The sequence below is a fragment of the Artemia franciscana genome, chromosome 13 (genome assembly GCF_032884065.1).
Source record: "Artemia franciscana chromosome 13, ASM3288406v1, whole genome shotgun sequence".
NCBI lineage: Eukaryota > Metazoa > Arthropoda > Branchiopoda > Anostraca > Artemiidae > Artemia > Artemia franciscana.
The window spans coordinates 22,583,584-22,611,374 of record NC_088875.1 but is presented as its reverse complement, the minus strand read 5'-3'; the positions used below and the strand labels follow the sequence as shown (position 1 = coordinate 22,611,374).

At 35.2% G+C, this 27,791-nt stretch overlaps 1 protein-coding gene and 1 long non-coding RNA gene across 4 annotated transcripts in view; one reads left to right on the top strand and one right to left on the bottom strand.

The window, feature by feature from the left end:
• The window catches only part of LOC136034667 (very long chain fatty acid elongase AAEL008004-like), an 80,845-nt gene extending 75,671 nt beyond the window's left edge, over positions 1-5,174 (bottom strand). For 2 of the 3 annotated variants that reach the window (XM_065715984.1, XM_065715985.1), the window contains exon 1: positions 4,984-5,174. The gene's annotated coding sequence lies outside the window, so the exon portion shown is untranslated. The remainder of the gene's footprint in view (positions 1-4,983) is intronic. The other variant, XM_065715983.1, reaches the window with a different exon arrangement.
• On the top strand, positions 119-22,122 carry LOC136034671 (uncharacterized). Its single transcript, XR_010619231.1, has 3 exons — positions 119-208; positions 9,413-9,491; positions 21,513-22,122. It is a non-coding gene; the product is annotated as an uncharacterized LOC136034671 (long non-coding RNA).
• The last annotated feature ends 5,669 nt before the right edge of the window (positions 22,123-27,791 follow it).

The window sequence follows — 27,791 nt, the reverse complement described above, 5'->3', positions numbered from 1 at the left end:
CTTTGAGACAGGCTGCTAAAAAAGCTAGGTTGGCTCTGAGAAATTGCATTTAATCACTTTGTTCTCTTTAGTTTGAATGAGTTTATATTCTCACTTCATTTTTTCTGTCAGTCCTGGTTGAACTTTTGTTGAAGTAAGGATGCTAGGGCTGTTTTTGGTTAAACAAAAATTAAACAACATTATTTAGTTTTAATTTTCACAATTTAATGTAAGTTTATTTATATATACATATTTTCTCTCTTGTTCTCGTATTGTGCTGAAGACGGCCTTTGGACATAGGGCCGAAATATTCACAGAACTGATTTCCACTGTCTTGAAAAAAAATTTCCCTATTGTCTCTACTTTGTATTTGTTTGTTAAGAGTCAGACAAACATTCCGGGGAGGGTTCAAACCTGTTACTCCCCCTTGTCTACATCTTATATTTTGTATCGATTTGTTAAAAGTTGCTCAAACAGTTCCACAACATTTGGATGCATACTTAGGATACGCCAACTTTTCTATCGGGTTAGGAATATGCTCAGAATAAATCTAAAAGTAAGCAGATAAAAGTTGGAAAACTTGTCGAACTGGTTTTGACGGCCAAACTAGTTATCCGTCCCAACATTGTGACTATATAGATTAGCGATGTCAAGGCTTTCTATTCATGGGCATAGAATGGGAATGTCTGTAAGTCTCATTCACTAGCACCCCCATATACTTTTGCCAGGATGATTTTATCTTTTCGCTGTATTGACTTTGCTCTGAAAATCCTGTCGGTAAATCATAGTTTTGTAGAATGTTCCTGAATCTAAGGAAGCCAGATTTTTTCTATCTCTTTTTTTATCATATTGTAATTTAGAATAGATCATGCACAAGACAGTTACCCTGGTCTTAAATGTACGAAAAAAAAATCCTTAATGTAGCAATGCATGTCCGTTTAACTATATAACCTTCAGGAACACTATGTTAAAAAAGCGAGTTTTATGTTTTGATCCCGCTCGAATTACCCAGCATTTAACTTCCAATCCTACCCCAGGGTTGGAAGTGTGTGCACTTAAAGAGTATATTTCAAATGCTTTATAGCGAGGCTACTACATTTTTTATGTAATTACAAATAATTATGGTTTCCCACGTATAAAACGGCTGAGACACCTTTGTTCTAAATTAGAAAAATGGACTAAAGAATATTAATTATGCTGAAGATTTTTAGTCTCATGTTTATCGAACTTCAGTAACTTGTTTTGATTATACCGCTGCGTTCAAAGACCAAAGGGCATACCTTACAATTTTTTTTAGAAGGAGACGGATCGTAAGACAGAGTTCTTTAACGGATTTTTTCTGTAAGTCACATTTGAAGAAGAACAATCACCTCATAGGATATCCAGGAGGCCGGTTATTACGCGACACAAAATTTGATAGTTTCTCTATGCCCATGTAACAGATCTTTGCTAATCCTCAAACGAAGAGTTTTTAAGAAAAGCTTAGGAAATTAGCTTTGATCTCCTAAAACATTATCAAGATCAGAGATATAATAACCTTTTGCTTTGAGCATACCGCTGCGATCTACTTGAGGCATAATGCCGATCTTTTTTTCTTTTTTTTTAGGCACAGGGTTTTCAGGGCAGACAATGCAGTGAAAAAATAAGCTCATCCTGACAGAAGTATAATGGAGTGGTAATGAATGAGACTTACAGACATTCTCCTCCTATGCCCAAGAATAGAAGCCTTGACATCGCTTACCCATATAGCCGGAATGTTGGGACGGATAACTAGTTCGGCTGTCAAAACCAGTTTGACAGGTTTTCCCACTTTTATCTCCTTACAAATCGATACAAAACATAAGATGTAGGCAAGACCGTATCCGAGGAGTCAGTAGGAGTTTAAACCCTTCCCTCCCCAAGTGTTTGTCATACTTTGGTTTTGGGGTTCAAGGCCTCCCTCTTTACACCCTCCCAAGAAGTTCCTATTTCCTTTAAATCTTTATTTACGACATCCTCCCACCCAAGACAGGGAGGAATTGCTTTCCGTTTAGCCCCAGACGGTTGGCCAAAAATGACAATCTGTCGGCCTTCATCCACAAGACATGGCCTAGCCATCTCAACCTTTCTTTCATTATAGCCCTAGAAGCCGGATTGAGCATGTTTCATACAATCTACTATTTGAAATACATTCAGTCAGCCGGGTACCCAGAACAACCCGTAGGCAAATTCTCGGGAAAACATCTAGTAAATTTCCATCTACTTTTCGGAGCGCCCATGCTTCAGAGGCATATTTGACCACTGACATCACTGTAGCTTCCAATTATCTAATCTTGGTTTGCAGACTTATCTTCCTATTCTTCCAAACTTTTTTTAAGTGTGAAAAAAGAACACCCTGAGCCTTGGCTATTCTAGTCTTAAAATTGTGATTACTTTCACCGTCTTTACTATTAACATTACCAAGATAAGTGAGGCTACCCACCTCATCATTCTTCCCGTCCCAACGTCACCTTTTCGTCTTCACTTATTCCTAACCTTAGTGACGTAGTCTTCTTAACATTAATTTTCAAACCTATTATAGCACTCTGAACTCATAAAACCTTTAAAAGTTCATTCATTTTGCTCAAACATCTAATATGCTTAAATCATCAGAGTAATCTAAGTCCAGGAGATTTTTTCCTCCCCATTTGATTCCGTGGTCTCCAATTCTCTTTCCTGTGCTCCTTAAGACAAAGTCCATCAAAATGATCCATAAAAAGGGGGATAGAACACAACCCTGCTAAACTCCTGATTTACTACAAAACTAGCAACTCGCCTCATTTGCTACCTTAACTGCAGCAGTATTATTCTCTTACATCACTTTAATGTACAAATCACTTTAATGTATTTGTCTGGTGTACCATATAAGGATAAGACCTTTTCTGTTGGGATTGTTTACGTGGGAGGATCTTTCCATGGAAAAGTTTTCGTCTGGGAAGGGAATTTTCCATGGGAGGGGGAGCTAAATTTAACGGCATTAATAAAAAAAAAAAACAATCAAAAACAAGTTTTTTTAAACTGAAAGTAAGAAGCAACATTAAAACTTAAAACGAAAAGAAATTATTAAGTATGAGGGGGTTTCCATGTCCTTATTACCTCACTCTTTACACTAAAGTGTTGTTTTTTTTTAATTTGTAAAAAGTTTATAATTCTATTTAAACAGTCCTTGTGTATCATGAGTCATTCTTAAATAATTGGAACAAAAAGTCAAACTTTTAGCGTAAAGAGAGAGGCACTGAGGAGGGAACAACCCCCTCATATCCGTAATAATTTATGTTCGTTTTAAGTGTTAATGTTGCTCCTCACTATCAGTTGAACAAACTTTTTGTCAAACTTTTTCATCAAGCAGCAATGGTGTTAACACAATTGGTGTTACTGGTGTTAACACAGTCTTTTATTCAGAAGAGGCAATACACAAAACTGTCACCACAGTTTTTTGGCCATTTGTGCAGCAGGCTAGATATATTTCGCTCTCATAACTCAAGGTTTATTCAAGTTCATCAGAGGTCAGTACATTTAGGAGGGGGAATAAATGGAGATAGATACTTCAAGAGCAGGCACGACAATTGGGGGGAGGGGTTATGGGTAAATAACTTAGGCCTAGGCTTTATATTAATTCCTGGTAAACTAGTTTTATTAATTTTCCAAGATTAAATAGCTCCTGTCCTAGAATTGTACCGTCTTTTACATATTATGCTTTTTGCCCGTGAAAAGGTCTTTGAATATAGGCTACAGGCTACCCCCACAAACTTCTATTTACGTGCCTGACTACCACGCTCGGCAACTTTCCGAGCTAATGTGAATCGTATTTACCACTTAGCCTAATATTTAAAATTGCATCCCCTTAAAATTAAGATCATGGGCAAATATCTAACTAAGGCTACTTTTGCGAAGAAAGCTATAATTCCACTGATATTTACTCTTTATTGCGCTAATCTATGTTCACAGAAAAATAGTTGGAAATGAATTAGATTAACTGGCCTATGAATCTAGCAAGCTACACCTATAGCCTAAATAAGCTGGGCCTATAATATGATAATGTAGAGACCAATTAAAATCCTCCTAATCAGCCTTCATATTCGTATAGGCTAAATAAGATTTTACACTTAAGACAGTTTGCTGTCAAACGCATTAATTTTCAGCAAGACTTATCATTCTTGATTTGTTTCGCATTAATATTTCATAAACTATCGTCAAATAGCCCAGACCTATAGCTAGTCTAACTTCAATAAACACTTATTGACTTTTCTGTTTCTTTAGCCTAGAATAACGGTCAATAGGAAGATCTTGGCATACCTCCCCCCACAAACACAGAGCAATGTTTAAATTTTTATGCCTATTTCCCTGTGCAAAAAAATAAGGTCAATGTTGATATTACCCAAACAATTGTTTTGGATTATGAAACTATTGTTAATAGATGCATTTTGACTTTTGAACATCTCTTCCCTCTTGCAAAACTACCGTAAACTCACCGTTATGGAGTTATTCCGGCCCAAATATTCTTGTATTTATACACATAGAATTGCAATCATTTCCGTTTTCGTTGATCGCATATTTGAAATCGCGAATCTGTAATAGTTTAGAAACAAATTCGGGCTATATATTTGCAAATTAGGGGTGTGGGGGTAAAGCATAGCATATGTTAAATACGTAAACTAACCATTGCTGTATTTAATAAATGCTATGCTTTACCCCTCCCCTAATGTGCAAATATGTAATAACTCCATAACGGTGAGTTTGAGGTAGTTTTGCAAGGGAAATGATGTTCAAAAAGTCAAAATGCATCTATTAACAATAGTTTCATGACCAAAATAATTGTTCAGATAATATCAATACTGACCAAAAATAACTTAAATAGATTAAGATATTCTTACAAATAGGCCTACGACCCACCTAGCCTACGTCACCACTCATTTTCTCATAGCACAGGCTAATTATATTGGGTACATATCTTTAAAAAGACAAATATTTCAGTCATAAACATACCTTTGACAGCAGATCTATCAAATATCAAACTGTACAATAGAAAAACCCAAGAGACAAATCCGAATGTGTTTGGTTTCTAGGCTAGTGAAAAAACCTTTGAAGTTGTCTTTTTCACTTCTAGCGAGAGACTGATATTAAATTTTCCGGTTTTTAGTGAAGTCTCTGATACGAGCCTCCGGGAGCGCCAGACGCTCCCGCTGCCGTGCAATTTTGTAGATATACTTGGGCACACCTTTACGTACACTCCTGGACGGTAACAGGTGACTACAGAGAAGCCGGTTTGGTTAATTGTCCAAAAAGAAATTAAAAATACGCTAAACATATTTGAAATCCTGAAACTCAAATTCTTGTGAATGAATCTTTTGATAACAGAACTACAAACTGTGTTTAAACCTTCAGGAGATATTGAGTCAGATTTACTCAGCTATTGGTAATATAAAAGATTTACATAATAGACCTTAAACTGTTTTTCTAAGAATCCTTTAAAATTAGGAATTGTTATCCTTTTTTATTTTTTAATAAAAGAAAAAAAAGGTACAACTAAAAAGCCATTATTTATGTGGATTTCTGTAGAAAAAAGTATAAAAAAAATTTGAAATTGAACGGAGATTAATAGGTATAGCAAGATTTCATAACGCCCTATACAGCATACGCCAGCCATCGATATGCGCCTAAGCTCAAGCCCTGTCACCAGCAAAAATATCTCCGTTATATTTGTAGTGCAGAAATTCACCAAAATTCAGTAAAATAAAGCTTAAAAATAGTTGTTCCTAATAAACGTTTGTTTTTTTGGCTGAGTGTATATTTAGAGGAGAATGTATCACCGAGCAATATTATGACTCATTAAGCTAGGAGGCCTTGTGAACCTCTTTTTGATAGCTTTAAAGTGATTGGCAATTTCAGAATTTTCATTCAATAGTATTTTGTTCCTATCTTGCATTGCATTTTGCAGGACTGTGTTGCAGGGCGTTTTAGTGGTAAAGGGAATATTAGGATTTTTTTTTTCGAATGAGTCCTTTTTCGACTCGGTACGGTTTCCCTTGGAAAAAGAAAAACTAAAACAAACAAAGAATTTATTGCAGACTCATGGGATGCAACTGAGGCTGCAGTATAAGTCACGTTAAGTGAAGTCGAGTTAGGAGTAGTCATGGGTCTCGTGGGGCAAATTTCTAGAATTTGTTGGTATTGGCTTCTCACTTGAGTATACAAAAATTTCTTAGCTATATTTTAGTATGGGCTTTGTGAAATCTGCCTACAAAAGACATTAATTTTCGTCATATTTTATATCTGAATCCTTGTTTTAGAGTTTCACTTTCATATTTCTCGAAATTCTATAAGATTTTTAGCAAAGTATTTGGCAAAAATTATCATATCATTTTTTAAAAAACATTTATGAGAATTCTTTACACTTAAGCTCATAAGCAAATAAAAAGATTCCAACCATTTTTTCTTTAACGCTGCTCTCATAAATATTTAATTATTTGTATTTAAAACACGATATCAACAAAAAGGAACTAACATAAATAACCTAAGAAAAATACTCCTGGCAAAAGAATAACAAACAAGTATTATCTAAGGTCTAAAAGAAGCAGGTTCCCTCTCCTAATCTGATTGTAGGTTGCAAAAAGGGAGTATGAGGTCAGAGTTGCCTCGATTAGTGCACATTTTGGAAAGGAAAAATATGCCAAATGTATTGTAAAAATACTCCTTAAGCTTAGCATAAAAACTGTTCTCGTCTTATCCTAGGCTCACACAAATTCATTTCCTCACAAAAACGGCAGTATTTGTGTTTTGATTAGATTTGATTTATCGTTTCCCGCAGCATGTTCATGTGTCACGACATAACGGCTATATTGAAATATTTTAACTGAGTATTTAAAATACGCTTCCGTGGAAGAACAGATTCGATTTCGGCCAATTCTCATAAATATAGTTTAGCAATTTGCGCTTTAACTAGAAGGATACCGAATTTATACGAACGTTTTTGCTGTATCTTCAGTGACTAACCCGTTTTACGTCAGAGGTAGTTCAGCAATTTGAGTCCAGAGTTAGTCTTTGGCCTGGTTATCCTTACCATAGAGATAGAAATTAAGGAACATTTGTCAGTTTTTTATAAGATTTCGCTGTCAAATTTCGCTTCTACCTTGCAGTAACGATAAATATTAAACATACAAGAGTGGAATAAATAGCAAAACTAGGCCTCTCTTTTGTTTTTCCACCTCTATGATTTTAACTGACAAAATGTTTCTCCAAGCGTCCAAAGCATGCCTGGTATCTAAGCTTCAGAACTTGTCCCTAAATTAACCTGTTTCTAGAACCATCTTTGTATTAATATTCTCTTAGACATCATTCCTTTCCCTTGATAAATACAATGAAAGCATTAAAGTTGTAAATACTGGGTAATTTTCAACTTATTTTATTCACTGTCCAAACTTAATAGTTTTTATGTTACTATATACTTTTAAGTTTTCATTTTACTGTTAAAGCCATCTAAAATAACAAATCATAAACTATTTTACTAACAATAGTAAAATTCAACACCACAAAGGCTCTGTGACTTCCAAGAAGTAAAGCTATTGACGCTCTTCCAGTAGAATCCAAAATAGTTTCTTTGTTTTTGTATAACAAAACTGTTGCCATCCAAAGGTTTGTCGGAAAACTATACAGCATTTGTAGTAAAACCTTTGTTGGGAGATTTCGATATCCTTTCCCCTGTGAACCTAATTGTGTTTTGACCCTTTCTCTTTCATTTTTAAGAATCCTTCTTGGTATTACAAAGGGGTCCCTCGAGATGTTATCCGTGAAAATCGCCCGTTTTGCAAAGAATTGTTGTTATTATTCAGTACTTGGGTTAAAATTCAACTTCCGTATTGACAATGGAAAGTCACTTTTAGTTTAGAAATGAATTTAGAAGAAATTCTTTGCCCTAAGTTGTCACAGAAAAATTCTTTGAAGCATACACAAATTTTTCCTGTGTGACACTGGCAATTTATTGTTCTGTTCAGTTTGAAGCAAAACATTATTGAAAGGGATAAAAGTGAACAAGTAAAGTTGGCAATATTAACAATTTTTGCGGCCATTCCCCCCCTTCCCCAAGACTAATTAGATAGTTAGTACTTATTGTAGTTAGTAGTAAGTAGTATACCAATTAGTATCCTTACTTATTTCAATATCTACTTCAAAAACATTTTCAATGCAATTAATTAAAAAAAATTTCTTTGCAATTTCTTTCTTTTTCTGGACATCCAAAAAACATTGGATCTTTATTTACAAGAAGACTGGTGCTTTAAAATTATGAAAACTAAAAATATATCTTTTTTTCTCCATTCTTTAGTGTTATTATGTTTAACCTCTGAACAGCTCATCTACCATCTTAAGGTTCATTGATAATTTTGTATTGCGTATTTTAAAAACTTCAAGGATGGGGAGAGTCAGAAGTTTTTAGGCCGATGCTTTATAAAGGTATTTTCTCGTTATAAGTTTCAGTTTGACTTAATCCAATCGTTAAAAAATTTGTCTGAGCAACTCATATAGTGAATTGAATTAAACTTTATTTAAAAAAAAAAAAACACACACACACACACAGTTTAATCATATAACAAGTAGCCGTAAAAAAAAAACAAAGCTCTGATGACGATCGACGATCGACTACAATAATCGATTTCTAATTTTTTTTTTTTGCTATTAATATGTGTTGGCTCCTTTTCATTGCACAATTTAAACCTGGTAGAACTTAGAGGATCAGAAGAAATCTCTCAAAGGCATTTAAAAGTTAGTTGCCAAATTTAAACTCTTTTAATGTTTAAAGAATTTAGCAGAACTGTGGTGAATGTCAATAAGGTAATTAGCTTTCCAATGATATTTTTTTAAACGGAAAGAACTTAAAACTTAAAACGGAAAGACATTACAACAAATCAGTGTGGCTTTGCCGCCCCCTCTACCCTATCGTTTCGAAGCCAAGAGTATCATTTGCACTTTATCGAAAGCAGATTAATTTGTGGGGCAAACTTTGTATATTATGCCGCTAAAAAAAAAGTTAGAATAATGCTCGAATTCCTGGAAACAATAAGTCTAGTTTTACTAGTCTAGTTCTAGCCTGCAATTTTTTTCCATTTAATCACATTTCACTCAAATACTTAAGAAATAATTCGTTAGATCAAACTTCGAATTTTACTAATTAATTTTGTTTTCACGTGCAATTGACCCTTTAGCGTTTTGAGATGTTGGAAGGATGTAAAAAGGCATATATTATTTTTAGTAATTTTTGTTCGTTCTAGATTGACTAACTTATTCACTGAGATTTCTTTTCATCTTAGGTTTTCTTTCAAAGTAACTTAATCTTGGTTTAGTTTTAAATTCACTCTTTACTTCTCAAAGAGAAGCTTGTTTTTATTTAGTCAGCATGATAAGTAGATTTATTTTTCTTCAGGAGTAGAATTTAGTCAGCATGAGAAGCATATTAAATTTGGTCAACCAGAGAAGGAGATTAAATTTTGTCAGCATGAGAAGTATGTATATTTATTTTTTTTTTACGTTCGGATTTTTAATGGTTCGGATACTTTTGACGATAGTCGCTCTTTACTTGCTCTCCAATACCACGAGCGGTTTGACTAGACCTGAGACATATGTAATATCGTTCGTTCTTACATTTTCTCAAAATTTTAGAACATTGAAAGGTATTTCATTTATTTAAACTTCTCTGTGTCCAAGGACATCCCCAAAAATCTTTAAAGATGGAGAGTAGGAGAGGAGAGGGGTAGATTTACAAATATTTTAAAGGGAGAGGTGAATTTAAAAAAAAACTTTTTTTGTCACTCAAAAGCATCTTGCTTTGTCAAAACATTACAGAATTTACACTTTTCAGTATTCTGCCTCCCCTTTGTGAGTATATCGCATGCATCTTTATATTGCATTTTTACATTCTGTTCAAATTAAAATGAAGTAATGATTTTTTAGTCTGTCCTTAAAGTGGGGCCCTGGGGTCTTTGTGACATCTAACATCTATTCCTGCTATTTCTGCTTCTGTTGTTACCGTTTACTGTTCTTATTACCACTACTTCTCTTTCAACTTCTCTAACACGATACCTTGCCATGACTACTCATTCTCTTGATTTAATTTGTCGTAACTAGTTAAAAATATTTGAAAGGAATTCCAGGTTGGCCATAATTCAGTAATTAAACAAAAAAACAAGTTTTTTTTTAACTGAAAGTAAGGACTGACATTAAAACTTAAAACGAACAGAAATTACTTCGTATATGAAAGGGGATGCTTCCAAATCAACACCCCGCTTAAGTTTTACGCTTTACGCTTAAGTTTGACTCTTTCTATCAACTCTACTTTGAGTTAGTAGAGTTTAAACAAAACACTGTTTTGTTTAAAACAGTGTTTTGATTTTGGCTCTCCGCAGATGAATAATAAAAAAAAATACATATCTATTTTAATTGGCTAAATGGTTTCTCATAGTTTTTATCGAATGATTTTAAGAAAAAAAGGAGCGGTGGAGGAAGGCTAGTTGCCCTCCGATTTCTTGGTTACTTAAAAAGGCAACTGGGACTTTTTATTTTTTAGGACTTTTACAAATTAGCTTACGTAACGAACTCCTTATTCTCATGTTTTTATTACGGATATGAGGGTGTTCACCCCCTCGTCAATACCTCGCTCTTTACGCTAAAGCTTAAATTTTGTCCCAATTCCTTAAGAATGACCCCTGAATCACAAAAGCTGTAGAATAAATAGTTGAAATTACTAAAAAATACTTTAGCGTAAAGAGCGAGGTATTAAGAGGAGATGAGCTCCTCATATGCGTAATAATTCTGTTCTTTTTAAGCTTTAATGCTGCTCCTTACTTTCAGTTGAAAAAAACTTTTTCATATTTATTTTTTCATTGTTTTTTTTTAAATAATACTAGAAAATCCTGCGCTCCCTTCATGGAAATTTTCTTCCCCCATGACAAATTCCTCCATGGAAAGTTCCCCAAATGTATCCCCCTCTTCTCAACTCCTCCCCCCAACCGAGAAATCCCCCTGAAAACGTCTGTACACTTCCAAATAACCATTACTATATGTAAGCACTGGTCAAAATTCGTGACTTGTGGCCCCTCCCACTGGGACTGTGGGGGAGTAAGTCGTCCCCAAAGACATAGTTATAAGGTTTTTCGACTACGTTGAACAACATCGATATCCCAGAATATTGATCCGGTGACTTTGGGAAACTAATTAGCGTGGGAGGGGGCCTAGGTGCCCTCCAATTTTTTGGTCACTTTAAAAGGGCATTAGAACTTTTCATTTCCATTAGAATGAGCCCTCTTTAACATTCTAGGACCACTGGGTCGATACGATCACTCCTGGAAAAAAAAAAAAAAACAAATAAACACGCATCCGTGATCTGCCTTCTGGCAAAAAATACAAAATTCCACATTTTTGTGGATAGGAGCTTGAAACTTCTACAATAGGGTTTTCTGATACACTGAATCTGATGGTGTGATTTTTGTTAAGATTCTATGACTTTTAGGGGGTGTTTACCCCTATTTTCTAAAATAAGGCAAATTGTCTCAGGTTCGTAACTTTTAATGGTTAAGACTAAACTTGATGAAACTTATATATTTAAAATCAGAATTAAAATACAATTCTTTTGATGTAGCTATTGGTGTCAAAATTCCATTTTCAGATTTTTTTGCTGGGTCGCTCCTTACTACAGTTCGGTACCACGAACTGTTTGATAACCAAAGCCTCCTTTCCTTCTAAGAGACCCCAAGCGCTTGAATACCAAAATGTTTGTTACGCCTTTCTTCGAGCTTAGAATGGCATCCCTAGGGGCATCAATAGCTCTCATCTCATCAATTCTATTAATGAAAACTAACTTAGGTTTTTGTTTTTCGAATAAATTGAAATTTGTTAATGATTTTTCTGTCTTAGAAGAATGTCATATAAATTTAAAAGTGTCCCGTTGGATATTCTCGACGGGATATTACATTAAGCTATTAATAGGGGTATGACATTCAGTCTTACTGCAGTCTAGGTTTTTTGCCTCTTTAAAATTACTTTTTATGTATAAATTTATATATTGTTTTTATTTTCTGACTTTTTGTTTTAACAGTTAGAACCACCTAGATTTCCCAAGAGGCTAACCTAGAAGATGATTGCAGAAAACTACAAGTAATTAGAATTAACATTTTAAACGAAATCTGATGTTTGAACTTCATATCTGGGAATGTCCAAAAACCCTACCACAGATATTTCAAATTCCTATGTACAAAAGTAACAAAAGTAAAACAATCCAGCATTCTCCCAAAAATTAGATAATAGGCCCGTACTTATTTGTTTTTTTCTCGTTTTTTCTTCAAAGGGAGCCATACTAGCTTCACAAGTAGTCACATTGGTAGTCACAGTTGCAAGCAGTCGTAGTTATAGTCACAAGTTGTCTTAGTTGTAAGCATTCACGGTCATGTACGATCGCAGTCGAAAGTAGTCATTGTCGTAACTAGCTGAGGTCACAAGTTCTCACAATTGTAAGTATTCGCAATAGCATGTCGTAGTAGTCGCAAATAGTCACAGTTTTAGTAGTAAGTAGGCGTAGTTTGTCACAAGTGGTAATAGTTGCAAGTATTCACAAGTAGTCACACTCACAAACAGTCACAGTCGCAGTCAAAAGTAGCCGCAGCTGCAGTCGTAGTAGTAGAAGTAGCAGTGGCAGCCCTGTAAGATTCAAGTTAATACCCTCAGCTGTACCTAAGATATTGCTCATACGCCCTTTTGATAACATAGATTTACAAAGATTTTTTGATTGCCTTAAATACCCCCCCCCTCAACATTCCCCGAAGTTCAAGCTTTATACCCTTAGCTTTTCCAGACAAATTCAGGATTAAACTTTCCCTTTTTCCCAATGGTAAGTACTATATGTAAACAATGGACCAACTAAACAATTTACAACCCTTTCCCCGTGGGTTGTAAGAAGCGTGGCATCCATGGAGCCATAGCTATTAGACCTTTTGGCTATTTTGAACAAGTTCTAAGTTTTTATGGGCAGGAAGAGGGGGTCGAAAGAGGCCGAGGGGGCTTTTTGCTCTCCAACTACTTCCTAATACCCCCTCAAGATGCCCTAAAGGTTACAAAATAATACCCTCAGCTTTTCCTTAGATGTTGCAGATACGCCCTTCTGACAACTAGAATTCACATACTGTGTTTTGTTTTTGTTCAATATCCACATCAACATTTACCAAAAGTAGTCATTAGTATAAGTACTCGCAAGCAGTTTCAGTCACAGTCGCACGAAGTCACAGTCATAGTCACGAAAAGTCGTAGTCGCAGTAGTAATTCCTCAGAAAATTTCAAGTTAACACCCCTAGCCGTTCCTAAGATATTACAGATACGCCTTTTTAACAGCGGGGGTGCAAATAGTATTTTTTTTTTATATTTAGCGATAGTGCTTAGTAATATGATACTTTCTAGACTGAGTTATGCTGTAGACAAAGTTCTAAGAGAAGAACAGCGCGGTTTTAGAAAAGGTAGAGGATATGTCGACCAAATTTTCACTCTTAATAATTGAAAAGTGCCTTAGTTGTCAAACACCTTTGGTCCTCAGTTTTAAAAATTATGAGCAGTCGTTCGGTTCTGTTGATAGAAGAGCTTTAAAAAAGGTCTTATCCTTGTATGGTATACCAGACAAATACATTAAAATGAGTAATACTATGTACGAGAATAACACTGCTGCAGTTAAGATAGGAAATGAGGTTAGCAGCTAGTTTTGTATTAAATCAGGAGTTAAACAGGGTTGTTTTCTATCCCCCTTTATATGGATCATTTTGATGGGCTTTGTCTTAAGGAGCACAGGAAAGGCAATGGGAGACCACGGAATCAAATGGGGAGGAAAACTCTCCTGGAGTTAGATTAGGCTGATGATTAAAGCATCCTAGATGAAAGTGTGAGCAAAATAAATAAACTTTTAGAGGTTTTGCGAGTTCAAGGGGCTAGAATAGGTTTGAAGATGTAATGTTAAGGAGACTAAGTCACTAAGGCTAGGAATAAGTGAAGATGAAAAAGCGACATTGGGTACCGATAAGATTGATCAGGTGTGCAGCTCCGCTTACCTTGGTAGTATTATTAGTTAAGACGGTGGGAGCAGTGAAGATATTAAATCAAAATAGCCAGTGTTCAGGGTGTATTTTTACAGTTAAAAAGTTTGGAAGAATAGGAAGATAAGTATGTAAACCACTATTAGAATATTGGAAGCTGCAGTGATGACAATAGTCAAATATGGCTCTGAAGCATGGGAACTCCGAAAAGCGAATGAAGATTTACTAGATTTTTCCAAGAGAAATTGCCTACGGATTGTTCTGGGCGCCCGGTTGACCGACTGTATTTCAAACAGTACGTTGTACGAAAATATGGTTCAATCCCACTTTCTATGGCTATAATGAGAGAAAGGTTGAAATGGCTAGGGCATGTTCTACGGATGAAAGATGACAGATTGTTAAAGATTGTCCTTTTCGGCCAACCGTCTAGGGCTAAACGAAAAGCAGGTCGTTCTTGTCGTGGGTGGGAGGATATTATAAAGAAAAATTTAAAGGAGTTAGGAACTTCCTGGGAGGGTGTAAAGAGGGAGGCTTTGAATAGATTGAGATGGAGGAGGAGTGTGCGTAGCTGTGTTGGCCCCAGACGGCTTGGTGCTGGGGTGAGTTGTTAGTATTAGTAGTAGTCACCATACCCATCAATATTGCCTGTAGTTTCATCTTAATACCCTTAGTCTTTTCAGGCACCTCTAGGATCAAAGATTCTCCCTTTTACCAATGATAAATCTTGCTTGTAAGCAATAGACAAATTGCATAGTTTAAAATCCTTGTTTTGGAGGCAGCGGGGGGCATGGCACCCTGGAGGCAGTTATTAGACTTTCTAACTATTTGAAGAAAATTGATGTTTTCAAAATTTCAAAATGTATTTGGGGGCACCTAAAAGGGGCAAGGGTCAATCACTCCAACCACTGACACTCCAACATTCAATATTCAACTCAAGGTCCAATCACTCTTTAAAATTCCCCTCAATATGCCCTGAAAGTTTCAATATAAGACTTTTAGCCACTTGTTTGATATTGCTGAAAAGCCCCTTTGTCAACCAATATGCATATAGTGTGTACTGATTTTGTTTGACAAATTCCCTCACAATTTCCTGAAAGTTTCTTTTTAATATTCTTAGTCTTTTTAGAGACCCAGGATCGAATACACCCTCTTTTTCAATAACCAATCTTATATGTACACTCTGGGTAATTTGCATAAGGAGCAACATTAAAACTTAAAACGGACAAAAATTATTACGCATATGAAGGGGGTTTTCCCCTGCTCAACACATCGTTCTTTACGCTAAAGTTGTTCAGTACTTTAAAAAAAGCATCTTATTGTTCTATTTAAACAGCCCTTGTATTTCAGGAGTCATTCTTAGGAATTGGGACAAAATTAAAACTTTAGCATAAAGAGTGACGTGCGGAGGAGGAGGCAACCCCCTTCATATACGTAAGTTTTCATTTTATGTGTTAATATTGCTCCTTACTTTCAGTTGAAAAAACTTCAGTTGAAAGTCTTTTTAAATTTAATTTCTGATCTTTTTTTAAATAATGCCAGGAAATCTGGCCTACCTCCACGAAGAAACCCCCTCTCATGGGAAATATCCTCTAGACAATTCGATACCGGTGAAAATTTACACCGGAAAACTAGTCTTAACCACTCTGTGAATAAAACTGAGGTGGAAAAGAGAAAGCAAGACGTATAAAAACAATTTTTTATGGGAATTCTGGCAAATTCCCGCAGTGTATAACTTCCCCTGACGGATTTACTCACTGAAAAGTTCCCTCCCCATGGAATAATCCCCTCTGTAAAAACCCCCAGCAGAAAAATTGTCCTCCCCCACACCCGAAAATGTATGCATGCATCCCAATAACAAATACTATGTGTAAACAATGGGCAAATTTTATAGCTTAAAGATATTTCCCCTGGGTGTGTGTGTGTGTGGGGGGGGGGTCAAGTTATACCCAAAGACATAGTTATTGGACCTTTTATCTATAATGAGTAAAGTGGCTATCTCAAAATTTTGATCGGACGATTTTGGAAAAAAGGATGGGGAGGAGGCCTAGTTGCCCTCCAATTTCTTTGGTCACTTAAAAGGAGCACTAGAACTTTTAATTCATGTTATAATGAGCCCTCTCCCGATATTCTACAACATCTGGGTCGATACGATCACCCCTGGGGCAAACAAACAAACAAACAAACGAACACGTTTACGTGATCTTTCTTCTGAAAATAAAAATTAAAAAAATTCCAATTCTTGTAGATAAAAGCTTGAAACCTTCACAGTAGGGCTCTCTGATATGCTGAGTCTAATGGTGTGATTTTCATTAAGATTATTTGATTTATGGGGGTGTTTTTTCCTTTTTTCAGAAATCAGAAAAATTTTCTCAGGCTCGTAGTCATTAATGGATAGAGCTACACTCAATGAAATTTATATATTTGAAACCAGCGTAAAAATCTAATTCTTTTGACATTTCTGTTGATGTCGAAATTCTGTATTTTAGAGCTTTGGTTACTATTTAGTTCCTTATACCCTGTTACTTTTCGTTTTCACAAAGTGTTTGATTAGTTACATTATTGTTCCCAAAACCGGGATGTCAGCCCCTCTCCAAAATTGTTTACTACCTAAGGGCCTGTTCTATGTTCATGTAACTATATGCCAGTTAATGATTTGGGGTCATTTTTTATTCTCCCTCCTAAGCAAAAGCTAAAATTAATCTAATAGCTCTAACCCTATCTATTAATCAGTCCCATAAACACATATGTCGCCATGGTCTCCTTTTATAAATTATCGGTCATACGAATTTCAAGCAGGGGAAGGGACCTAGCCAGGATTCATTTTCTTTTTTTAAGGTTTAAAACGTATAGATACGTCCAGAAATAGTTTATACGATTTGTCTCACTTCAGGATCAAGGTACCTAGTACCTACACATTCCTCCTCCCCCTCTGGCTTGGTTTCAAATTCTATACATTTATATATAAATGGTTTGACTCAACTCAAACACTGTGTATATTCCAATTCTGCAAAAAAATTGGACTTCCTCATCAGTGCTTCCTTGTCCTGACCTACCCTACAAATTATATTTACCCTACCCGATACTTGGGTAGAAAGGTATCTTTTCGGAAGTGAATCAACTTTCTCTTTTCCGAGGATTCAAAAGAAGAAAAACTTATTCATAATCCCTGTTTTACGGATGCGTAAAACCGCGCTTTTTTGTCAAGGACATGGACAGATCTTAAAAACCAAAGGTCAGGTTTAACTGTGTTTGACGATACTATCAATCACTACGAAGAAAAATTTTGACCGTAGTCAAGGATTGACGATAGTCTGAATTACCTTAATTCATGCGCGGTTATTGGTATAGTTATTTAATGGCAGAGAGTGTGATGAACCCAACCTGACCTCAAATTACCTGCAGAGACATGCAAGCCTTCTTAAAAAAATTCGCATTCGTAATAAAGGACTAGCATTTCAGAACTAACTAAATTGAATGTCGTCCCTCATCGCCTCCAAACTTTATCTAAACGTGATAATTTCATTTATTTAGATTAAAAAATATCTAATAATTAAACGACCTTGAATCAAAAATCAGGGTCGTTGGCTTCATATCCTTACCGAATTATCTTATTTTCTTTTAGACATAGCATTTAAAATGTTTGGGGCACTGAATTGCTTAATACTTTGGTTTTAAATATGCTCGGGTCGGTACATTTGGGGAATGTCTAGTGGCAATGGCCCTGAACTTACAAAGGCGAATGTCTCCAGACAGCTTAAGCTAAAATCTCAAGCATTGTGTCCTCCCTGTACAAGGGTGCCGGCAGAAAATTTTTCAGGGGGGGGGGAGACGCAAAAATAGCAGTGTTGGTTGAGTGACAGAATAAAGTTCAGGATATTTTTTCGTAGGAATAACTTTATTTTTAAATATTTTCAAAAGAAAATTCTCAAATAAAAAGAACAATTAAATTGCATCCAAAATAAAAAACATACAGTAAATTTTAAACGACAGGGATTCCTGGCATATGGATTAACAATACATTTAATTAATTTAATATATATATAATTAAAAGAAAATCAAACCCGAACCAAAATTATAGAAAGATTTATTGCTTTCCAAGATTATAACAGATGTAGATTTGTCTTTATGCAATTTTTACGTCTTAAAATAGTTCACAGAAGGAGTAGAAATACTCGAAAATCATATTGCCTGCATAAATACCACGTTTTGACTTTATACTGGCTATGTAAAATGTACCTCTTTCACAACAGGACAATTCTCACCCTGGAATTTAGATACCTTATATATTCCAACATTGATATATATATATATATATATATATATATATATATATATATATATATATATATATATATATATATATGTATATATATATATATATATATATATATATATATATATATATATATATATATATATATATATATATATATATATTTATATATATATACATATATATATATATATATATATATATATATATATATATATATATATATATATATATATATATATATATATATATATATATATATATATATATATATATATATATATATATATATATATATATATATATATATATATATATATATATATATATATATATATATATATATATATATATATATACAAAATTCAAACTTAGGCCTATGTATCCAGCTGTAAAATTGACGTTCTTTCTTTTTATTGTCCTATTCAATTAAATAAAATGAACAGTTTCAAGAAAAATTTCGTCACGAGCGAATCTTTTCAAATAGTTTATGATAAAAAAAAACTGGAAGCAAAAAGTGACTTGGGCCGAAATTCACCAAAAGCTAAAAATAGAATTCTCATGAAAATTGCTACATCGGCAATATCGGCTTTTTATGCTAATTCTAAATATATAAAATTCTTTCTATTTATTGTTACCAGCCCAAAACCCGAAATCTGAGAAAATTTGCCTGATTTAAAAAATAGAGAAACACCCCCCCCCCAAAAGCAAGCAATCTTATTGAAAGTCCGATACATCATATCAGATAACCGTGCCGCAGAGATTTCAAGCTCCAATCTTCAAAATGTGGAATGTCGATACCTGTTTTTTTTTTTTCCTAGTGATGATTGTTTCAAACGGGGGGCAAGATAATTGGGAGGGAGCTCATTCAAACTTAAATCTAAAGCTCTTTTTTAAGTGATCTTAAAGATTGGGCCAGGGGAAAATCTTGGCATCTTACTTTTTACTGTGAAATTTGGGCTTCTCAGTTGACCCCCAACAGGCCCTGTGGAAAGGTTTGTAGCTTATGAAATTTGCCCATTGTTTACGCATGGTATTTGTTATTGGGAAGTATGTATACACTTTTTGGGTGGGAATGAAGATGAATACTCTGCTGGGTAGATTTTGAACGGGGAAAATTTTTGATGGAGAGGGAAGTTTCCAGAGGGAGAACTTTTCTGCGAAAATTTTAAACTGGGTGAATTCGCCAGAATTCCTATAAGAAATTTCTTTATATGTCTTGCTTTCTCTTTATTGATTTAATTTTTCCTGTGGAGGTGGAGCCTGATATCCCGGCATTACTTAAAAAACGATCCGACATTTCATAAAAATAAATGTTTTTTCAACGGAAAGTAAGGAACAACATTAAAACTTAAAACGGACAGAAATTATTACATATTTGACAGGGGTTGTCCCCTCCTCAACTCCTTTTACGCTAGATTAAATTTTGTCCCAATTCCTTAAAAACAACTCCTCAAACACAAGGGTCGATTAATTTGAACAATAAGTAATTTTTATGTAACTTTTAATTAACTTTTATTGAACAATAAGTAACTTTATTTAATGAAGCTTAGAGAGAAACATTTTTATGAAGGCAATGAAAAAGTATGTCAATTGAAGTAAAAATACATAAAAATGATAGAAGTAACTAAATACAAAAAATACAAAAAACAATAGCCTACTTACAAAAACTAAGATATAAATTCCCATTATCCAGCTCTGTTGAGGCATGCCGTAGTGTTGAACATATATACTTGAACAATATCGACAGTTTTGAACTTGGTTATCAAACACCAAAATATTTAATGCCTTTAAACTTAGTGTTTTAAAAAAAGTAACCTTCAGCTGTCCAGACCCAAATTCGTCTGTTGAAACTTGGTAAAGCCCCAGGATGCGATGGGGTGCAAACTGAGCACCTCCTATGCACTACCCCAGTTCTTATTCAGTATTTGTCACTATTATTTCGTGCTTGTATTTTTCAGCAATATATTCCAGCTGCTCTTTCGGGAGTTATTGTTACCTCTGTCTTGAAGAAGGGTGAAAACCCAAAGGTTTGTGAACAGTACAGATCAATTACTATTTGCTCCGCAATTGGCAAGCTTTTTGAAAAGCTGATCTTCTAAGAAATAGACACAGAGACAACCAATTTGGATTTTGCAATGGCTTGGGTGTGCAAAACGCACATGCAACTTTTTTGGTTATTTTACACCGCTATGGGATGTTGAAAAAGAACCTGTATGTATGTGCAATCGACGTTTCAATGGCGCTCGATTCCATTATCCGTTCAAATGCTATTTTTTCTCTATTGAGAAGTGGAATACACTCTTTCCTCAGCCCTTTCTTATGGAATTAAACAAAAAAAACAAGTTTTTTTGAATGAAAGTAAGGAGCGACATTAAAACTTAAAACCAACAGAAATTACTCCGTATGTGAAAGGGGCTGCTTCCTCATCAACGCCCCGCTCTTTACGCTAAAGTTTGACTCTTTCTCCCAACTCTTCTTTTTAAAACAGTAAAAAAATTTAGCGTAAAGAGCGGGGCGTTTGTATGTCTAAATCTGTGCATTTGTATGTGTTTTTGTCTCTCTTACTCCCTTGCCTGTGTGTCTGGACGGGCGTTGGCTTGTCCCAGTGTCTTTTGTTTGTTTGTTTGCAAGACTGTGTCTGTATGTTTCTAAGTGTCTTGTCTCTCTCAATCTTTATTTTGTATGTCTCGGACGGTGTTTGCCTGTCCCAGCGTCAGTCTTCCCCGTATATCTCTCTGAGTCTATGTGATTTGTTTGTGCTTTGTCTCTATCACTCTCTGTAGCTGTGTGTACCAGGGTTGGTCTTTGTCTATTTGCACCTCTGAGTCTTTGTGTTTGTATGTGTTTTTGTCTCTCTCAATCTCTGTGCCTCTGTGTCTGGGTTGGCGTTTATTTTAGTCTTTCTAACTCTATGTGCCAGTGTCTCTAGGTGGGTGTTTGCTTTTCCCCGTGTTTGTGTTCGCCCGTTTGTATGTCTGATATATTTGTGTTTGTAAGTGTTTTTGTCTCTGTAACTCTTTGTATCTTTGTCTGGGTTGGTGTTTGCTTGTCCCAGTGTCTTTGTCTGATTCTTTGTCCAAATCAGTGTTTTTTATGTGTTTTTGTCTCTTTCACTCTCTTTGCCTTTGGGTCTGAGCGGGTGCTTACCGGTCTCAATAACTGTCTTTGTTTTTTTGTTGCAGGCCGGCATCAAGTGCCATGAGTCTTCCGAAGAAACATCATTGGGAATTTTTTCTTTAATTTTGAACGAGCAATCCTAGTGTAAATGGATAATTTTGTCGAAAAATGGATGAAAAATGTCTTATTTGTGATAATATGTTTCACAGGGATGCCATGAGCCAGCCAAATATTGCCATGGTGGTGCGATTTGGCATATTGTTTCATGACGGGGTTTGATTGCATAAACACAAAGTAATGGAATTAAAGCATGATATTTATCAAGAAAGTATCTAAAAATGCCATAGGATTGATAATATATATCCTATGGATGTCACAGGCCAATCAAATATTGCCATGATGGTGTTAATTGATCTGGTGAATCACGAAGGGACGACTTGCAAAAAACACGAATTAATGGATTTAAAATATAATTTTTATAATGGAAATATCTGAAAATGCCTTAAGAACGATAATATATATTACAGGGATTTCATGGGCTAGCAACATATTGCCACGGCGTCATGAAATGACATTCTGTTTCAAAAAAGGGTAGCTTGCGAAAACACGAACAAATGGATTTAAAGCATAATTTTTATCCAGAAAATGTCTGAAAAATGCCTTAGAAATGGTAATATATATGTCACAGGCCAGCCATATATTACCGCAGTGGCGTGAGTTGCCATGTGTATCACGAGGGGGTTGCTTACGAAAACACGAAACACTGGATTTAAAGCATAATTTTATCATGAAAATACCTCAAAATGCCTTAAAAATGATAAAATGTATAACAGGGATGTCACAGACCAGTCACATGTTTTCGCTGCTGCGTGAATTGACATGGTGCATCACGAGCGGGGCGGGGAGGGGACAGCGAAAACATGAGGGCATGGATTTAAAGCATGATCTATGTTACGAAAACATCTTAAAATACTTTAATAATAATGAAATGTATCACAGGGATGTCATGGTGCAGCCGCATATTGCCATGGTGGTGTGAACGGACATGGTGTATCATGAGAGGTGGCTTGCGAAAACACGAAACAATGGCTTCAAAGTAAAATTTGTATCAAGAAAATATCTGAAAAATGCCTTAGGAATGATAATATGCATCAAAGGGATATCATGGGTCAGTCGTTGAATGCCACGGTGGTGTGAATTACCAGAAAATAATACCGTCAAAGAGTACCTCTTAATATGGCTTAAATTTACCTCTAACGAGATTGTGCAAAATATGAAAAAAAATAAGATTCAAATGCGTGCTTGTTAACCAAGAAGGTCTAGCCATTACTTGAGGGATTTGGTATTCATCATTGAAAGCTCTCAAAAATACCTCTCAATAAGGCTTGAATTTACCTCTAGCGAGATTATGCAAAATTCAAAAACTATTATTCAAATGTCTGGTTCTCAATCATGAACCTAGTCCTGGTTCTAGGACTAGGCCTTTTCAAAGAAATAAGGCCTTTTTACTAACATCTCTCTAAAATTTTTCTTAATAAGGCTTAAATTCACCTCTAATAACAACCCTACCCCCGGAGTGGTTGATAGGGCCCCTGCCTTTCTTATATCATGTTTTTATTGCTTATATATTTATCAGCCTTTTCAGGTTTTTTTCTGTTTTTAACTTTTAACTGCTTCTTTCTGTGATTTCATGACTATAATGTTTTTGGTGGTTGGCAATCAAGACTGCATAGTCTTGGCTCAAAAAAACGAGGCCTTTCATTAAAACCTCTCAGAAATGTCTCTTGATATGGCTTAAATTTACCTCTAATAAAAATCCTACCCCTTGGAACTAGTTGCTAGGTTTTCCGCCTCTTTTTCATTCACACTTGTTTTACTTATATTTTATCTTTATCAGTTTTTCTTGCGTTTTTTTTTATTTGTTGAGTATTAGCTACTTTTTTGTGATTTCATGATTTTATTATGTTTTTTTATTTATAAGACTTTTATGTACAATAAAAAGTCTGTGTCTTACAAAATAGTGTCTAGGTCACGTTAGAAAATTAATAAAATGTAGCAATTATTGACTATAGTCTAATAGAGTAATAGACAATAACAATGTTGGATACTTGCACGCTCTCATGCGGAATAGTTTAGAAATGCACAATCAATAGCTTGTCACGTAGAATAAGTTTCTCGAATCATAGTATCATGAATAGTTTGCTGGTCTATTGGTTAAGGCTCTGGTCTGGTCATTGCGGAAATCTCTGGTCTTATATTAGATTCCCAAGGCGGACAAAAATCTTGAAAAAAAAAATACCCTGAACGAAAAGAAGATCATGAAGAAAATTAAATCTTGATAAAAATCTCTTAAAGTATTACAAAAAATCTCACGTGTGCGCCGCTATTACGCAACATCCTCAATTTGCCGTCCTCATTACAAGCTAGGGTTTCCCCGAAGATCCCCAGAAAAAGCAAATCACGCGAGATCACGTCACTTTCAGCTACAACCGGTGGTTCCCCACTTGACTAGTAACCCTGTGTTGGAATTGGGTGCTAGGGGTCTTGTGAAATCGGATGCTAGGGTTCTGTTGGAATTGGTTATGGCCCCGTTGGAATCGACTGCTAGGGCCCCCGTTGGAATAGTTGGCTAGGGCCCCGTTAGAATTGAATACTAGGGACTCGTTGGAATTGCTTGATGGGGCCCGGTGTCTTGAGGGTTCCTCCCGGTGGGGCTGTATTACATAACAACCAAAGAAATCCTGAAGGAAACAGTTGCTTAAGTAAACAAACAAACCCTTATGACGTAACAACCAAAGAAATCTTGAAGCAAGCCTTTGCATAAGCAAACAAATAAGCCCCATATTACGTAACGAACACCTGCATCATGAAGAAAACAACCCCTATTACGTAACAAACACCTGCATCTTGAGGAAGATTAAAAAAAAGTGTCGGGACTGGGATTCGAAGAGGGTACTTGGCATTTAAAACCTTTTTAGCCCCACTACTCCTCGGTAATTATTGCACTAATTTTTATCACCCTGCCTATACATGGATTTAATTAGAGTTCTCCCAAATTCATTAGGTACCTTTCCTTTTTCAAAAATCCTATTAATAATCTTTAGTTGCTTACCTCTGACCTCGCAACCACCACATTTAAAAAATTATATGCTACACTGTCAGAACCTAGACCTTATTATTTGTTAACCTTTAATTACTGTCACTAATTCCTCCTCATAAAATTAATCTCCATTCACTTTCAAGTATAACAATTAGTTTTCAATATTCTTTCCTGTATCTCTATCTGGGTTTTGCAGGCTCTTAAAATGTTCATCCCGTCTCTCTTTAACACTTTTCTTATCAGCAATTTTGGACCCTTTCTTGTCTTTATCTAGGACAATTCAAGAGTGTCCAACCAGATTGAGTACCCACTAGAGAGAAAAAAAAATCTAGAGGAAGGTGCTTCAGCATGCCTCAGAAGTCGATTCAGTACGCTTCGAAGGGTCAAGATCACGCTCAGAAGTGTAATAATGCAGAATAAACTGTCAGGTAATTACAACAAAAAAGATTCTGGTCACAACTATAGCTAATTACGACTGCGACTACTTACCAGTATCAATTCTTGTGACAATGACTATTTCCAACTGGGATTACTTTTGATTGTGAATGATTTTGATTCAGAATCAAGAAATCGTGGGTATCAAGCCATGGCTAATTGTAAAAGATGCCAAGGCAGATAGTCCGATTGAGTGAGAGACAAATCTGGCATAAACTCTTATTAGGATTGTGTAAAAATCGTGTCAGTTCATTTGTTAATAGATAAGTCCATCTATCATCCGTCGATGCCTCATTCCTAATGAAGAACTAAGGTAGATAGTCATAGAACTAAGATGGTCATAGAAACTATAGTTTTCCAAGTGTTAGGTTAAATGGCACGAGTAAGCGGCGGGAGTAAGTATGAAATCTTATTGGACCAATACTTGTTTATTACCTTGTAGAAAGGCAAGCCCGCCAGGAGTCTCAGACAGGTTGACCAAGAATTAAAAATTGACTTAGGATCGTTAGATTGCCTGGAATGAGAGGTAAACAAGGTACGCCAACCTATGGTCTTTGGTAGGTTGCTCAAGAATTTAGAATTGACACTGGACCGTCAATTTCCGTTGAATGACAAGCAGACAAGCGTCCAAAGCCAAATTGGGACCATCCGCAATGATTGTCAGGCAAGGCCATTGATTCAATTCATAAACTTAAACATTTGAACTAAAAAAAAAGTATATTTCAATGTTAGTTGATCATCAACTTGCCTGGAATTGTCAGGGGAACAAGTGCCCAGAGCCTAAAAAGGCCTGTCTGCCTGGAGTGTTAGGCGAGTGAACCCATTTACAAGCTAAGACAGTTGGGCTAACAATAAATGAATTAAATAATGGTTGACCAATATTTATTTGACTGCCTATTTGTGTCTTTGGTTTGATTGTCTAGGCTTGTCGAAAGCTCACCAACAAAAAGCCGTCAGATTGCCTAGAGTGAGAGGCAAACAAGGCAAGCTTGCCTGTGGTCTTTGGCAGGTGTAACTGAAACTGGTACTTCTACCACTACCACTACTGTGATTGTGACCGTGACAGCTACTACTTCTACTACTACTACTGCTATTAATACTACTATTACTAATGCTACTACTACTACCACTATTACTGCTACTAGTACTACTATTACTACTACAACTGCTACTGCTACTACTATTACTACTATTACTGCTAATACTACAACTGCTAATATAACTGCTACTACTAATGAAGTAAATCAAAAGACTTTAAGTCCTTTCAAGTTGTGAAAATGGAATAGATCTATTATCTTAGGTACGGAATATGGTATTAAGCTGACACCTTCTGGGAAAGTTGAGGGGAATATAAAACTAAATCAAAAGACGCTGTTTGTATCCAATTTGTTAAAAAAAACATGTGTACAAACATTTTAGGAACAGGTATGGTTATTGCGTTGCAATGTTTAGGGCATTTTATGTGGAATATTGAACTAAATTAAAAGACAAAAAGTCCATCCAAGGTTGCCACAAGCATGCGTTTGCAATATGTTAAGATAGTCCTATAAGATCAGTTATTAAGACCAGTCCTATAGAGGACCAAAGTGTACAGAATTTCAATCCATTTGTTTGAATAATGTTCCCCGTACCCATCCATCCAAAAGGCAATAATACAACTTCTACTAAAATTTGTTGTAGATTTGATTCTTAAGAAGAGCCAAAAAATTTAGAATTTTTTTTTATTATCCAATAAAAAAAAAAGACTATCCCAAATACAGACGAACAGAAACTAATTTAAAAGAACTTTTTCACAAAAGAAATTTTTCAATGAAAATAAAGAAAATGAAAGAAGTAAATTCAACTAAAGACAAACAGAAATGAAGTCTAGTAATTAATTCAAGCGTAAAACGAACATAAATCCTTATCAACAAGAAATAGAAAGCTAGTGTCTTCTAGAGAACAGGACGTCATTTGAACTCTAATGAAAACCAAAATGCATTTTAAACGTTTTCTCTTTTATAATGTAAATAAATCCAACATTACTGAGACCTTCAGGAATGAATATCAGTATACTTTACATTGTCAATCTACATTCATGTGTCCTTTTCAGATCTTAGTCATGATAGTTTTTTTTTTACGTTATTCAAGTAAAAACACATAGCTTGAATTAAAGGATGTTTTCAGTAAAGCGCAAGTGACTTTACTGGTCTTTAGAAGGTACGCAGAACTGCGTTTTTGCTCGTCTTTAATTTAGTATAGCTCTTTATTTTTCTTCACCAAAAACTTATTTTGCAGAAAAAAACTTTTTTAGAATAAATAATTAGGAAAGATGGTAGATTGGATAAAGAAGCAAAAAATAGAATAGCTGAGGCCCTGGGTGTTTTATTGCAGCTGAAAAAGTTTTGAAAGAATAGAAAGATAGATCTGCAAAGTAAGATTAGAATATTCTAGACCACGGTAATGACATTACTTAAGTAAGGCTCTGAAATGTGGATATTTTGACAGGTTAAGGAAGATTTGTAAGAGGTTTTCCAGATGTTTAGAGTTTTTGGATCTCGTTTGGCTGAGCATAAATCAAACAATAAGCTTTACAAAAATTTGATGCTTCACTTTCATCTAGGACTATAATGAAAGAAAGGCTAAGATGGTTTGGTATTAAATAAAAAAAAACAAGTTTTTTCAACTGAAAGTAAGGAGTGACATCAAAACTTAAAACGCACAGAAATTACTTCGTATATGAAAGAGGCTGCTTCCTCATCAACGCCCCGCTCTTTACGCTAAAGTTTTTTACTGTTTTAGAAAGAAGAATTGAGAGAAAGAGTCAAAC